General features: G+C 40.0%; 1 long non-coding RNA gene across 2 annotated transcripts in view; it reads left to right on the top strand.

Moving 5' to 3' along the window:
• The window catches only part of LOC139828802 (uncharacterized), a 70,633-nt gene that overhangs the window by 7,725 nt on the left and 46,394 nt on the right, over positions 1–16,514 (top strand). The window lies entirely within an intron of this gene.

Genomic DNA, 16,514 nt, shown 5'->3' with positions numbered 1-16,514 from the left:
TTAAAATACACAAGTAGTTTAATAAGCCTACTTTCATAAGGCTGCTAGGATTTTTTGTGAGCATTTGTCCTCTGTATCTCTGCTTTGCAACCCAAAACTCTGTGATCATGGCAGCCATTTTTGTGATGTGTTTTAAAATCCTCTGAGAGAATTTATCTGTATGCCAGAATGCAGTATCTGGGAATAGGTATGTGTTTAAAATACAATTAGACTAATTTCTAAACATCTGGTGATATAATTAAAATATGGTATGTGGAGTAGTATATCACTGTAGCATCTCAAGGTTAAACTCAGCTTCTTGGATAAACTTATCTGAAGGTTTATGTGCTGCAATTAAAGCATCTGTAAGTTGCAAAGTAGACAATTAAATTCTAAGACAACTAATTTTGAATGTATACAACAGAGATAAAGTGCATGAAACGGAGGATGGTTATGTATATCCTTTGCCACTCAGAAGATAAACATAACAATATTTACCCTCTACTGAAAGCAGCTTCAGGTTGTTTGTTGCAGACTGCTCAGATATTTTCTAAAGGTTTCCTTAAGCCTTTTAGAGATATAAACGGTGTACAGGGCTTTAAGTGGCATCTCTGCACTCAGAGTTTGTTCTATATGGATGTCTTCTAATTTCAGCCTATACTTGTTTCCTTTCATTCATCAATCTGAAGGGTACTAGAAGGACTGGGTATGTTGTAATATGAGTGATATATTTTTTTGGGATTAAAATCCCCACTTGACTTTCTGGCTAAATTAATTCACTTTCCTAAAGCAGTTTGAAATGCCATAGCGCTTGCAAAAGAGAGATTTTAGGTGTTCCCAGGGCTTTGTTTTTACATTTCTCAGTGACACCACCCACAGCCACCTGGTGCAGGGACGCTAGTCATCGTCACTTGAGTTTTACAACACTGTGCTCGTCTTTGGCAGAATTTATAGTAGGATTCTATGGTAATGCTATGCAGAGGATTTTGGGACTCCAGGGGTGCCCAGCCGATGTCAGATATGAGAACGTACTCTAAAAATGAAGAATAGATATCGATGATTATGCTGTAAAGAGAAATTGATTAGCTCTCAATATGATACTATAACTGGAGAGATCTTTTCTGTTTTCTCACATTAATTTGTTTTCTTCTTTGGAGTAAAACCCTACTCAGAAAATAAGAATTTACTCTTCCAACAAGTCATTACTTGCTATCTTTAGGTAAAAATTATTAGAAGCCAGTGAATCCTGTTTTAGAAGCACAACTGTAATTAGAACATAGAAAAATAGAATCCCCCGAATTATATGTAAGGTAAAAGAGAATCAGAAGACAAATAAAACTATTCACAAAGCTGAGGTTTTATATATTCAGAACAGATTTTGACTTCCTTAGAGTTTGCTAAAAGCATTATATGAAAAATCCCACTTTATTTAAAAAACATCTGCTGTAAGGAATTCCTCCTTGAAACAGTCACCTTTCATTGCCTGCTGCCATACACATCAACAACTTCACTTCAGCTCAGGCTGAGGCAAAGAAAAATAAAAAGGGAACAGACCAGTGTGAATGAATGGCCTGAACCCTGTTTATTCCCCACTTCTTGGCACAGGCTGCCTAATAAGAGTGGGAAGTTGAACAACCCAAACTTCGTGTGAAGTAGTACTTATGGCCAGAGCACTACCCATAGACCTTGCACCCCCTATAGATGGAGTACCACCTATAGCCCTAGCACTTATAGCCCTGACTCGAGGTGCTCTGGAGAAGAAAGTGTGACTTTAATCTACCGAAGCTGTGGGAAAAGGTTTATTCCCACCTACTGGGTCCAGTCGACTGCACTGACACCAGCCCTGCTCCTGAAGCAGAGCCAGAGGAAAGTGCTCGACCTGTGCCAGGTGTGTTGATGCTGCTGAAAAATGAAGCAGAAGAGAATAACAGAGGCTATTTGGGAAGGGAGGCAAGAGTCTTTTTGGCTTCTTTGTAGTCTTGAGCATGTGAATAAGGAGGTGGATGCAGGGAAAGTTGAGGGTTTGCTCTGGTGCTGTGCTTGTTGGGGGTGTGTTCACTGTAGGCACCATATGAGTGATTGGCATCCAGCTCGGAGAATACGTATTAGCCTTCTCTTCAGTTACTGTTTCATCCTCAGTGGTATGTTCCTGACTCTATCCTTCTTGTGGTCTTGGGCCTCTAGAAGACACATCCTGTAATTCTCTGTCCTGCAGCTGGTAGTGAGTTGTGGGGTGGAGGTACTGGGAGAAGTGCACTTTTCTGAGCCCAAGCAGAAACTGTGGGAGATGCTAGAGGACTAATGACTCTCAGGCACAACTCATCTACGACCTGTTACAAAATGAATAGCTTAGTTATTACCCAAACTGGATGAGATAATTAGGCAGAGACATTGTACCTTCTATCTGTCTTGAACTGAGTGCTTCATTGACTACATACTTGAATAGGTGGCAAAGGAAATCTTTGGCCTGATGCCATGCTTTTAAAATAAATACCGATAACACCAGTGAAGTTTAAAAAAAGTAGCAGGGTGATGATGTGGTGGTGATGTTTAAAATGAACAGGAAGTTTGACTGGAGCAAGCCTGGGCTAGCTACACTAACAGTACCTGTTAAAAAAACCTGATATTTTTCTTAACAATTACTAGTTTGGGAGGTGATGGCAATTGCAGGATTGCAATCTACCTACAGCTTTGAAAGTCTTTATATAAAGTAAAATGAGTTCTAGTTTAAAAAGTGTAATAAATACTCCACTATACCAGTGAAGCATATATGACATAAGTTAAGAATAGACTAACTGGCATATTATGAATAAAGGAGTTGTTAGTGAGGAAATGTTACTCTAAGACTTGTGTTTATAAATATCTGTCTTAGCTCTAGCACAATCGACATTGTCCATGAGACTTGGAGACAAAAATTACTGCCGAGTACAATTGCTCCAAGGACCAAAGACAAGTAAGCAAACATCAGGACAAGACAGCCCTGCACTGGAATTTGGATTGCTTGATAGGGTGAGTCCCTTCAACAGAGACAGGGCACTTACTTGCTGGACTGTGAGTGGCACGATGTATCAAGTAGGGACCATGTCCTGCAAAGAGGGCTGTGAAAAGGGACTGGTGATAGTGTCTTTTTAACTTGGCATGAATTGCTAGAATGATAGTATAGAGGGAGGATTATGTGATCATTGAGTTTATACACTTGAAACAGCAGTGGAGTGCTAGTATGCTGTTCTTCTGGTATCTGCTTTCTCAAAGAGACTTTTGAAACAGTGGAAGAGGTACAGAAAAATAATTTTAGAGTCTCAGAACACAATTTACAGTGGGACCCTTAAAAAGACTGGATTAAATAATGCGCCAGGTGATTCCTCATGAATATGCAGGTTCCTCTAGGGTTGCAGGAATAATGAATATGAGAGGCACTAACATATTAATGGTGAAAACTTGACAAATACCAGTGGCTGGCAGCAGAATCTGGATCGACATCTGCAAACAGGACATACCCACCATCTTTGATATCAGATTGCAATAAACTATTGAAGAAGCCATGGACTTCTCTCTTAACGTGTTCAGCTCAAGCTTGGATGCCTTTCTGGAAGAAAAGTTTTAGCCAAATAGATTATTTGGCTTAATGCAGAAATAAGTGGATGAAATGCAAGGTCTTCTGATATCTTGCAGGTCAGATTAGATCATGTAATGGTCCTTATTGACATACAACTCTGTGAATCTCTCAAAAAGCTGTCACCCAACATGTTCTAGCAGTTCTGTGTAGACAAAGCAGTCTAGACTGAAGCACACACCAGGAATCAGTGTTTTTTAGCAGTTTTGCAGGATTTATTTTGATTATAAAATAAAACCCACTGGTTTAGTACAGGAGAAAAGCCAAACAGGCCTTAAAGAAGGAATGACCTTCTTGGACTGTTTGTTCTTGGCAGGCTCATAATAATGCCTAAAGAACAAGTAAGGTGTTGTCTAGTAAGGGAGTAATTGAAAGCTACTGCTGCTCTTCTGAAATAGTTTTCAGTTTGTTCTTCCAACTTTCTGTACTTTTTTTTTTTTCCAATCAAGTCAATTGTGGCTCATTCCTGAGCATATGAGAAAACAATTATGCCATATTTCTCATGCCAATACAAAATGTTCACTATTAAAACAGCGTATATTTTGTTCTTCATTCATAAAATCTACCCCTTCTCAATGATTGATTCTGCAGATTAGTACAAATACCTGCAGTTTTGGCTTCAAACAAATTTCTCATTTCTTTCTTGCTCTCTCTTTTGTATTAATATATGACTTTTAATAATCTAGTATAGAAAACTCATAGTGGATCTTTGCTTTCAAGTGACTCCCCTAACTGTGCATGTGTGACTTTATGGTTGTATAAATCTGTTAAATTATATATCTTTTAAAAATTATTTTGGCCATAACTTTAAGTGGCCACTCAAGAACACGATACACTAACTTTACAAAGAGCACTTCTGCCTTAGGTTTTAAAAGATGCAGTCAGCACTACTGCATACCTAAATTCTGAGGGCCTAGGACTTTGTTAATAGGATCTTTTTGTGGAATGTACTTTTTTTCAGGAGTTCTAAGTCTAAATCCTCCATTTATTTTCAATGTAAGTACTAGACTTGTATGTGTAAATAGAGAAATTGACATAACCTTTCTGCCTTTCCACCATTTGCAGCTATAAAATAGAAGCACAGTTGCAGCTTTATGTATTGTGCTGGAGTAAAGACATCATACAAAGGGACTTCATAGTTCTTATACTAATCCAGTTCTTATACTAATCCATATTTGCCCAGATTTTGCAACTTAGGAATCTTTCTGTGGATAAAACAATTCCTTGGCTTTTCTCCAGACTCTGACTCCTCTAACCAGTTTCTTTCTGTGAGTTTCATGCAGGACATTCTTTAAGTAAATCTGAGTGCATGAACAGAAGCACAGACTGTGAACCATTTCGGTCTGTCTGACATGGCTGAGCCATTTCACATGACTGCAAGTATCTTGTGCGTTATTATTAGAGACCCCAAACAATTCTCAAATTTAAATGCCTGCAGATTTTAATGTCTGATTCTTTTTAGACACCTGACTGAATAAACCGTTCAGTTGTCAGAGGTTGGGAGCTTTTAGACCTCCAGTTGGTGTTAATGTGGCAAAACAATCTTTATGTAGTTTCAAAACAAGCCTTCAGCTCCTCTGTCATGCTGTTTATAAGAGCAACACTTCCACATGCTGGTACTTCCCCTTTTAGATGCAGCAATTTCTATCACAACAATGATGCTATGAAGCAAAATTTACACAGAAATCTTACCCAACGGTCTAGTTAACTGTGAAATCATATAAATGGTTTGATTGATTTAAGCATTGTCTTGAAATAAGACTTGGTGAGAAAATATTAATAATAAGGCTCCCCCCCACACACCAGTTTATCTTATTCCAGACAATGTTTTGCCAGGTGCTTTGCTCTTTGTTAACACTATTGAGCTGTAGCTCTTGGATCCCTGCGTTGTTGTTTTGTTTGTTTGGTTTTTTTCCAAGGAAAATTTTGACCTCCAAGGGAGTTCTTAGTAGCAAAGTAAGGAAAATGTATTAAACTGCATTGTTGTTCTTGCTGCTTAAGTGCTTCCACTGCATTAGCAGTAATCTTGCTGGAACCAAGCACACAGAAAGCAATCCTACAGTCTGAAAACAGCTACTCCCTGAATTTGACATTTGCAAAATGTTTTTGCAGGCTTACAAGCAAATACGTGCATTCTGTGAGGATTCTTGAAGACTGGCAATGGGCACAAAGTGGAGGGAAGGGGTCACGGGAGTTTCAGCCAAGCTAAGGGAGACAAACAACAGACAAACCTCTGTTCCTTATGTGGATAACTGTACTTCAGTGCACTGTCTCCAATTTTCAAGAAAGTTAGATCTGGAATGGCACCCATTCCATGTTCAATGGCATTAGTTCTATTTTACAGAGCTCTTGTTTTTAAGCATTCTGAAAATTATGTCACTTACCTTGTTCCTCCTATATGCTGGTGTAATATGCATTATTTAGGAATGCTGCAGTTCCTTTGCCTGTCGCATTTAATTACATGAAAAAGATCAAAGATAAATCAGAGGTAGGGGAGAGAGGGCAGTGATTGAACAAGATTTCTTTTTCCTGCCTCAGTCCCATCAAGGGATGTGTTTTCCTCCTTATTACACATATTTTACTTCTCTCCATATGGTAGAACTTTTACTCAACCATTAAGAAAAAAACATATATGACCTACAGGTCTCTGTGGCAGCAAGTCAGAAATAATTTAGTAATGACATGATATTTAAAGTGTATTGCCATTATAAAATGTTCTGGTTGTGTTAAGAAACCACTGATGCAACTGTATTGAAAGATGCATTATTGTGATAATGTAGTTTATATGTTAGTGAGCATATGGATGAGAAATAAACAAAATTAGGAAGTGGCATGTTATCAACAGCTGATGATGAAATTAAACTTAGACTAAAACTAAAAATTACTTTGACAGCATATTTCATTTACACAAGTGCTGAATTAATCACTGCCCTTAGCTAATGCATTTACCAGACTTTGTGACAACAGGGATGAAACCTAGATTCCTTTGTGTTCTTTCTTTCTTGCATTTACATGGAAAAATGTATTATGTCACCCCAAATTCTCAGCTTAGCCAGTGCACAGTGCCAAGGGGCTTACAGAACATTCATCCCACCTTCTTCAGGAAGTTATCTACCAAAATTTACATGCTTCCTTACTGATGAAATCAATATACTAGTCACTTGGTAGGTTCTTGTTTGTAATTCTGGAAATACTGTGAGGAATACTGAAAGACATAAAAGATACATGCAGAAAGGAACCTAAAATGGGAAACATAGAACATGAATTGTGTTCTTTAAAGAAGTCATATGAGATGGCAATGCAGTAGAATATAGCATGGTGTAAGGCCACAGAGGAAAAATTACATTGAAATTGCAATATGCTGTGTGGAAATATGAATTCTAAACATATCACGTTACATGCTTCTGTATGAAAAGTATCTTTGCATCAGTAAAGCAAAGGGTAAAATTTGGTAAAAACCTCAACTATAAGGTTATCTAAGCTCTATCTACATTAGCAAGGATTGGGAACCAATGCACACACAGCTTGCTGGATCTGCAGCATCAGGCATTTGATGCTACAACCTTGCAACACACTTAAGGGAATTTTTTTTTTCTATAGATTGACATCAGACTGGTCTCAGGGACTGAATACTGGAGCTGCCGGAGTACATTAAGTATGGTCCTGCAGTTCATCTTTCAGTTTAATTTCACCTGAAAGAAATATAGTTTTTGCATGCCAACTCCACTAACTCCACTGTACAAACCAACGTGCCATGTACATGAAAGTGCAGGGGAAAATTCTTTAAAAGACTAGATGTGTCCATTGAAAGCAAAAGCATGACTTTATCCATTTATGACTGCAATACAGGAGAATGTAGTCTTTGCAAACAGCAAAACACTAGATCCTTTAATGTGCAGGAGGCATTTCTAAATCAATGCACAACGTTACGATTTCAAGGCTACAACATACTCATAACTTCTGATGCATTCACTTAGTGGCCTGGAGCTATGTGGAAAAAAACTTCTTAAGGATTGTAGTCTTATGCTGTCAATTGTTCTGTGAATTACAGAGTTGCTTTTTTGTAATGCTAATTAAAACAACTAGCTTCAGTAAAATGCTCTTGTCTCTTAAAAATGTTAGGTCGGAAGTATCTAAAACCCAGCTAAATGCTGAGCTGTCCAACTTCAGGCCATAATTTATGGCAGGTGTGATTAGGTGGGGCTCGATGAACTCCAGTTTGTCCCACTTGCTCTCCAGGCTGCTGCACACCCACCTTGCAGGCTTCCTCATCTTGATGCTGGGCTCTAAAGGGGCTGTGCTCCTTCAACACCAGTAGCCTGGCTGGTTACAAAACTGACCCAAACTGCACAACCTTTAGGTCAAAACCGGCTCAAGTGCAGCAGCCTCAGAGCGTGGGATGGTCAGGGTGTGTTTGGACTTGTTTACACCCCATGGGTAGGCACGTTCCTGGGCACAGGCATGCCCAGCCAGTGGATCAGGGTTCCCAATACTAACAACAAAAGCTGGTTTGCTAAAACAGCACCTTTAGTAGATTAAAGGGTTTTTTTTTCCCTCTGAACACAGGTTGTGTTGTGTTTGTCATGTCCCTGAGAGGCCCCACTGCCCTGACTGTCCCTGCAGGACCCTCGGGGCTTCCCCACCCTGCTCAGGACCCCATGCCAGCCCACCAGGGCCAACAGTCCCTGCCCCAGTGGTACCCCAGCAGGGTTGACCTCCACCTCTGCACAGACCTGCCCTACCAGGCCATGGGCCCCTGAGCGGGACCCACCCATGGGCATGCGTCCCGTGTTCCAGGCTTGGCCGGTTCCCAGGAAGGTGCCCGATGCTGGGCACTGGGGTTAGAAGACTTACAATAATTTCAGTTGGAAGTGACCATCAGGATCATCAAGTCCAGCCATAACCTAACCTAACTCTAGCACTAAACCATGTCCCTAAGAACCTCATCTAAATGCCTTTTAAATGCTTCCAGGGATGGTGACACAACCATTTCCCTGGGCCGCCTGTTCCAATGCCTGACAACCCTTTCCATGAAGAATTTTTTCCTAGTGTGCAATCAAAACCTTCCCTGGTGCAATTTGAGGCTGTTTCCTCTTGTCCTATCACTTACTACTTGAGAGAAGAGACCAACACCCTCCATGCTACAACCTCCTTTCAGGTAGTTGTAGACAGCGATAAGGTCTCCCCTCAACCTCCTTTTCTCCAGGCTAAACAACCCCAGTTCCCTCAGCTGCTCCTCATCAGACTTGTGCTCCAGACCCATTACCAGCCTCATTGCCCTTCCCTGAACTCCCTCCAAAATCTTAATATCTTTCTTGTAGTGAGGGTCCCAAAACTGAACACAGTATGTGAGGTGGGGCCTCACCCCTGAGTACAGGGGACAATCGCTTTCTTAGTCCTGCTGGAAACACTATTCCTGATGCAAGCCAGAATGCTGTTGACGTTTTAGCCACCTGGGCACACTTCTGGCTCATATTCAGCTGGCTGTCAATCAACAGCCCCAGATCCTTTTCTGTCAGGCACCTTTCCATCCCCTCTTTCCCAAGCCTGTAGTGCTGCTCACAAGTGCAGGACCTGGCACTTGGCCTTGTTAAACCTCATGCCATTGGATACAGCCCAACGATCCAGCTGGTCCAGATCCTTCTGTATGGCCTTCCTACCCTCCAGCAGATAAACAGTCCTACCCAATTTGGTGTCATCTGCAAACTTACTAAGGGTCCACTCAATCCCCTCATTCAGATCATTGATAAAGAGATGAAACAGAACTGTCCCCAATACTGAGCCCTGGGGAACACCACTCACGACCGGCTGCCAACTGAATTTGGCTCTGTTCACCACAACACTTTGGGCTCAGCCCTCCAGCCAGTTTTTTATCCATCGCAGAGTACACCCATCCAGGCCATGAGCTGCCAGCTTCTCCAGGAGAATGCTGTGGTATATGGTGTCAAAAGCCTTATTGAAGTCGAAGTACTCAATATCCACAGCCTTTCCTTCATCTACCAGGTGGGTCACCGTGTCATAGAAGGAGATCAGGTTTCCCCAGTGCACCCAGTCCCCTGCTGCTGGTGGGGGCTGGGATGGGCCCTGGCTGCCAGACCCTGCCCTGAGCCCCATAGGGAGCCCCCACATTCCACAGGGAGCCCCTGGCCCTGCAGGACTCTGACAGTAGTGGCAAGATGAGGTGTAGTTCTGGATAAGTTTTTCATGTCATAGATTTTAAGTAGGTATTAAATACTGTCCTTTGACTCATGAAAAGGTAAAAAATAGGAAAGGAGTGTAGATGTGTATGTGTCCCCATCTCTGCACAGATGCAGTGTGGAGCCAGATGGAGACTGTAAAAGGCAGAAACAAACAGAAAATGGAGTGTGTGAGACCTCAGGTGTATAGTCATCTCTTCCAGCTATTCAGAAGTAGGTTGAGTTGTGGGGAGCTCAAGGTGCTAAACCGCTCAGAGAACAAGGAGGAGGATATGAACCAGCCTGGTTAATGCAAACGTGCCCAGGATGTGTGTTTTCCAAATTTTGGATACTGTGACTGGTAGTGTAACAATGGACTAAGAAAAAGGTTACCCCTTGTCCCAGGCCAGAATATCTTTGCTAATACAGCAATGAAGTTGAGACAGGGTTGAGATGCTACCATTTTCTTAAAGCTCAATAGAGGCCAGGCAATGCAGTACTTTGTGGTGTGACCGTGGATCCAATAACTCAGAATGAAGATCAGGAGAGGAGATATATATATATGTGTGTGTGAAACATCTAAATATGACAGTGTAAAAATGTTGTTGGATTCTTGCAGACAAATATGCAACAGCAACAAAAAATAGAAATATCTAATGAACAATAGTAGGCCAATAGCTTCTGATGACAAGCAAGCATAATATTGTTTCTATTTCTTAGTAGTCTTAAAGTGTCTGTCATGTTAATTTAATGCTTTATTTATAATATGTGTGTTATTCTCTTTTCAAATCTTGACTGATAACTGTCAATGATGACGCACTGATAGATAGATGTGCAGTGCCTGTAGGAGTAAAAGCAGTTTAAGATTTCCTGCAGTCCCTAAACCAGAATTTGAGCTGTGATTTCACTGAGCAGTGAAATCAAAGTGCAGGAGAACAAGGGCAGTATGCTTCAACATTGCACTTGCACACTACAAATGCACACTACAGTCTGTTCCTGGAGTGGGATTCGTGTTAGTCCTGTAGTCTTGCCAGCACTCTTGGTTCTCCCCCAGTTCCTCCACTAACCTCAGCTGTCTTGTTTTGCTGCAAGACTTAACCTGTTTTACTGTGCTCCTACCCTCCCTCATTCTCAGAAGGGTGTGCATCAATGATGAAGTATTTGCTGCACACACAATATTTCTAAATAGCTTTGGGATCCTTTAGAGTGAAAAAAGATATTTGAATGACAGCTTTTTTTCTAACTCATCTGTCATTTGCTTCTTAAAAGGAAATTCATTGTCCTCATCTGTGCAATGTTGTAAAAGAAAAAAAAAAGATTTTATGATAATCAATGTAGATTACCTAATCAAGACTGATTACCTAAGGAGAATTAAAACAGTCTGTGCTATTAAGTAACTGTATAAACAGTTCACATTCATTATTTGAACTTACATATAGTGTCTCTATGCAGTGTTCCAGGTGTTTTTTTTTTTTTTTTTTTTTAAATTTAAATTTCTGTAATGCACTATTTCTACACCGGAGTTTTCATTAAGCTCTTAAAAATAATATATAAAATGGTAAGAATTGATAAGTAACTCTAGAGTCAAAGCATCAAACATATCAAGTTCTCAGTAATTTATTTCATATGGGAGTTAGACATACATAGAATCTTTGTGCAACTATAGAAAAACACAAACAAGTTGAACAAGCCACTGTTTTCTGCTTTTTTGCAAGTTATCTGACCGTAACAAAAGTGAGTGATAAGTAATATTAATATTTATTCAGAACTGCAATGCTTATATCCGAGTAACATTTGTCTATCGGTAAAGTGTGGTTGAAGCTTTAAATGAAAATATTTTTTTTAGAATCAGGATGACAAGGGTGAAGAAACCTTATTTTGACTGCTCAATGAAGTCTTGGGCCAACAGAACCTGGTGCTGCTGGGTGATTTCAATTACCCAGATACTTGTTGGGAAAACAACATGGCAGCACACAAGTTGTTCATCATGTTGCTGGGACACACTGAGGACTTCTTCCTGCTACAAAGGCTGGATGTGCCAATAAGGAGCAACACATTGCTGGGTTTACTGCTCACAAACTGAGAAGACTTACTTGATAACATAATCACCTTGGACACAGCGATCACAAGATTGGGGGGTTTAAGATCCTGCTGAGCACAATGAAGACTAATATTAGGACAAAGATCCTGGATTTTAGAAGAACCATCTTCAACACACTCAGAGCCCAGCTGCGAGGGGTTCCATGAGAAGCATCCATGGAGGGTAAAGGAGTGTCTCCTCTGAACCTGGGCTGTTTTATGGTTCTGTGTTTGCTAAACTTCATCAGCGTAATACACTGTATTCTCTAACGCTATGTGAAATAGAAGAGCACTTTGTGTTTCTTCTGTCCAGAAGAGGCAATTTCTCTTCTCATATACAAATTGGCAGAAAATTATATGTGATGTGAGATGTATCCTTCAATAGGTCAGCTGAATCTGTAGAACTTACAATAAAGACAGTGAAACAAAGAGTGGCATCATTCACAAATTCTGGTTATATATATTTCAGGTAGGTAAACAGTGAAAAAGAATTTCTGATTTAAGGACAATGATGTTCCAGGACTAAATGGGTACTAACCGGCTTGAGGAGGGTAGCTTCTGAAAACCTTCCCAAGCTAATGAGACCTGTAAGTACTTAAAGATATATCTAGATAACTTTTTTTAAATTATATTAAATATCTGCCCATAAAGGCAGAGAAACAGATTCTAGGACCCAGCAAGTTTTTTCCATTCCCGTGTGCAAAGTTAGCTAATATATTATTAAGACTATCGTATATTTTAAAGTTGTGTTCAGAGCTATTACAAAAACAGAGCCAAAAAATTAAGTCAATGGTCAATATTGTCTAAAAGCAAAAAATTACACTGATTTCTCTAGCGTATGTCTGAGTACATGTCACTGGAGGAAGAAGTGGTAATAAAAAACCTAAGGGAAAAGATTTATCTGTCTGCAGAGTGTCCTGTTTCTGCAGCATGAAATAACAGAAGGAAACTCCTTTGTCATGAGACCAGCTGACAGCTGCTACCTGAAGCAGCTCTTTGAGGATCTTCCTTTGCTGAAGGACATCTGAAAAATGTATTTGTGACTTGTGCCCTTAGTTTTTGCGAATATATGCAACTACCAGAAAAAATGGGATTTGATATCTCTAAAGCTACAAAGTCAATTGAAGATTCACATGCATTCCCATGGATTTAAAATCAGCTTCACAGTTCTTAATGTGCTTTTTGGCATGGAGCATTAGCCCCATTTTTCCTCTTTTCTTTGTCTCCAAAGCAAAGTAAAAAGAGGGACTTCTATTCCTGAAGCAGACGGGGAACCGCTAAAGGATTTCCCTTGTAGAAAACACTCTCACTGCTGTTGGCTTTTGTCAGTTTGGAAGATGGTGTTGGAGCTGTTGGAGAAGAATTGCTGCAGGGAAATAGTGAGCTCCAAAAACCCCTGTCTTGGCCGAGAAAGAGTTGGCCTCAACCCAAAAATGAGGAAGTTCCCCCGTGTGCAGAGGGACTATTGCTGAAGGACATTACGTGCTACCTAAAAAAGGCTACAATTGTACTTTGCAGTACAGGAGCAAATGAGTAACCTCTTGTGACTGAGGAAAAATCATACTCCAAAGAGAAATGCTGTATTTTTGAGAACAGATATATTTACAGTTTGTCTTTCCCTGCTGTTTTATGTGATCTAACACTGTCTGATGCCAATTAAATTAGAGCATGGAATGAGGGAAGGGAATCATCATTCTGCTTTATTTTAAGAGTGCCTGTGAATGCTGCACCCATGATGATCAATAAAGTATCTACAACTCAGATAAGAAGCAATACAATAAAGGAGAATAACCTTGACAGACGTGAGGGATAGGCCCATGAGAACCTCATGAGGTTCAACAAGACCATGTGCAAGGTCCTGCACCTGGGTCAGGGCAACCCCTGGTATCAATACCAGCTGGGTGATGAAGTGATTGAGAGAAGCCTCCTGGAGAAGGACTTGGGGTTAGTCATGGATAAAAATTGGAAATGAGCCAGAAATCATAGAATCATTTTGTTTGGAATTGACCCTTAAGATTCAGTCCAACCATACACTTGTGTGTTTGCAGGCCAGAGATCCAACTGTATCTTGGATTGCATCAAAAGGAGTGGGGCTGGCAGGTCGAGAGAGATGATTCTGTCCCTCTACTCTGTTCTGATGAGACCCTACCTGGATCAGAAAAATGATTGTGCAAGTTGCAGTGTGAAGGAGTGGCACTAAGTCTCTGCCTCCAGAATATAACTTGATCTAAAATTTGAAAAGTTTCAAGTCTGTTGAGCAGAAATGGATGTTGTCTTATGAGCTGTTTCTGCTGAGGCATTTCTTAAATATCATAAGTGAAAGGTACACATCCAAAAAAGAGGTTTTTTGTAAATAAATCTAGTTATTTTTAAGAGAATTTATGTTCTTTTTCTAAGCCATTTCCAACTTTATAATGAGAGTTTAACCTAGAATTGCTTGAGTGTGCTGTATCGTGCTTTATCCATGTGCTTGTGCAACAGAACTGCAGCCAGGCAAAGATGAGGAATTAGGTTATATTGCCTACTTGGAGGGAAAACATCCAAAATATTAGTGTGTACCGGCAAACTTTGTGGATCTTGCACATTGACACCTGTATAAATGCCTAGGGGCTATGGCACATTTCCTTGCCAAGCCTGGGAAGCCTGGGTTCTGGTTTTGCCAGGTCCTGGAAAGGTATCTTGTCTGTCAGGCCCAAATCAGTCCTGTTCCTGTAAGACACAGGTGGCAGTGAGACAGATAATCTGGACAGGCTTCTTGCCTATCACACCTGTGTAGCAGCTGTTATTGCTGGACTCTGTACTGGCTATAGACCCACCAAATTAAAAATGAGACATGTTACCCTTGCTCCAAGGCAGCTGAATACTCTGACTTCCAAATCTGTATGCCAATAAATACTATAGAGTGAAAGAGAGTGATGTTTCCCTGCCCCCTAAGAATTAAAAGACTATTTTACCACTGCTAATTTAAAGAGAAATTACTTGAAACTGCACCCCTTGGCAACAGACCTTAAAGTCCACACATTTACAAAATGGTACTAAAGGAATGAGACGTACTTATTTTATTATGAGGTCTGCTGAGAAAACTTTATAGATTTGGTTAACTGTGAATCATTCACTGAAAAGCTTGTATTTCATATGTGGCTGCACAGCATCATGGCCTTTTCACACAGAGATGTTACTAACTTTTGTTGGTTGCAGACTTTGACCTTCAACTTTGAACAGAGCAATACTGCATAAGAAATAAGCATTTTTCACTCCATTTGAATCCACTGTGGTTCTGTGGGAAAAAAAAAACAAAAAAACCAAAAAAACCCAGCATTTTTAAAGTAAAGATACACAAGTTCTGTGTCTGGAAAAAGAAAAAGCTATCATCTCATGACCTGTAGCAATATTTTAAATAAGAGTGATAAGCTCTTCACTGTAATATATTGTGGACAGTCTGTTTTTTACCTAAATCCCCCAAGTTACATTAGGCTCCATTTGACTTTGGTCAGGCTTTGAGTCTATTGCATTAGCAAAGAAACAGTTACTTTAGCATTTCCTTTTGTAGCTTTGCACTACAGTCTTTGTGAAAGCCAGATGTATTTGTTTTCTTCCAAAGAGTTACCTTGGGATACAAAATCACTGCTAATGAATCTGAATGCGTTGGATCAGATCCCAGTCCAGCTCTCTGGGAAACCTGCATTCCATTACCTCAAAAAACAAAACCCAAATACATTAAAAACACGTTATATTCCAAATAACTATGCTTATTGATCATACTGAAATCTATTACTTTTGCTTGACAGGAGGAGTTAATGCAGTTGAGAAAGTGGAGTAATAAATTGACTGCATATCTAATATATATTTTTTTTTTCCCTGTCTCTGCATTTAAGAAATAGAAATAGTGTATCCTGGTCTGAAGATTTTGGAAGTCAAATTTTATCCCTTTATGGCCCAGAAGTTTTTTTATCCCCACTAAGTTCTAGTTTAGACATCTGAAGACGGATCCTTACAACGGAAAACCTGACCAAATGCTAGCTGTGTTATGACACTGCCAATGTATTATTATATTGAAATTACTTTTTAAAAACTTAATAATTTAAAACAGAGGTGCAGGAGATAAAGCTAGAGATAAGTCACTTAGTACTTTCTGACTGAATTATACAGAGGTGACAACAAACTGATTTCCCCTTCTTTTTCCCCAGTTAGCACAGAGGATCTGTACTCATCTCCTTTGTGACCAGTAATGAAATTTCTGCTATTGTTGATTTGATCATGATGAACAGTTTTGTTGCTGGTGCTATAGTACTAAAGACCCTTCTTCAAGGAAGACCTGCTGAAGTGTCAGCTGCTTGCAGTTAACAGAGGCAAAATCTCAGAGTATGACTAAACTCTAACACATCCTCAGCACATAGGGCTGACCTGCTGCTCTGCCTCCCCTCCAAAATACTTGTTTCCAAACTGTCTAGAGATCGGGTTTTCCAAGTAATATTTTCCAGACCAGAAACAGTAAATCAACTTCAAAGGTATACTGAGTAATTTCTTCAGCAGTTCTGGGGTATACAGTATATTTTATCACTTGATAGTAAGTGGTTCATGGTGAGCATCTCAGTATCTTTCAAAACAAAACCCCTGATTTACCTAATACTATACATACAGTTACTGGTTGTGCAAGTGTCGTGGCA

Source organism: Patagioenas fasciata, chromosome 1, assembly GCF_037038585.1.
Source record: "Patagioenas fasciata isolate bPatFas1 chromosome 1, bPatFas1.hap1, whole genome shotgun sequence".
Taxonomy (NCBI): domain Eukaryota; kingdom Metazoa; phylum Chordata; class Aves; order Columbiformes; family Columbidae; genus Patagioenas; species Patagioenas fasciata.
The sequence above is the reverse complement of the archived record's forward strand: the minus strand, read 5'-3'. Positions and strand labels throughout refer to the sequence as shown.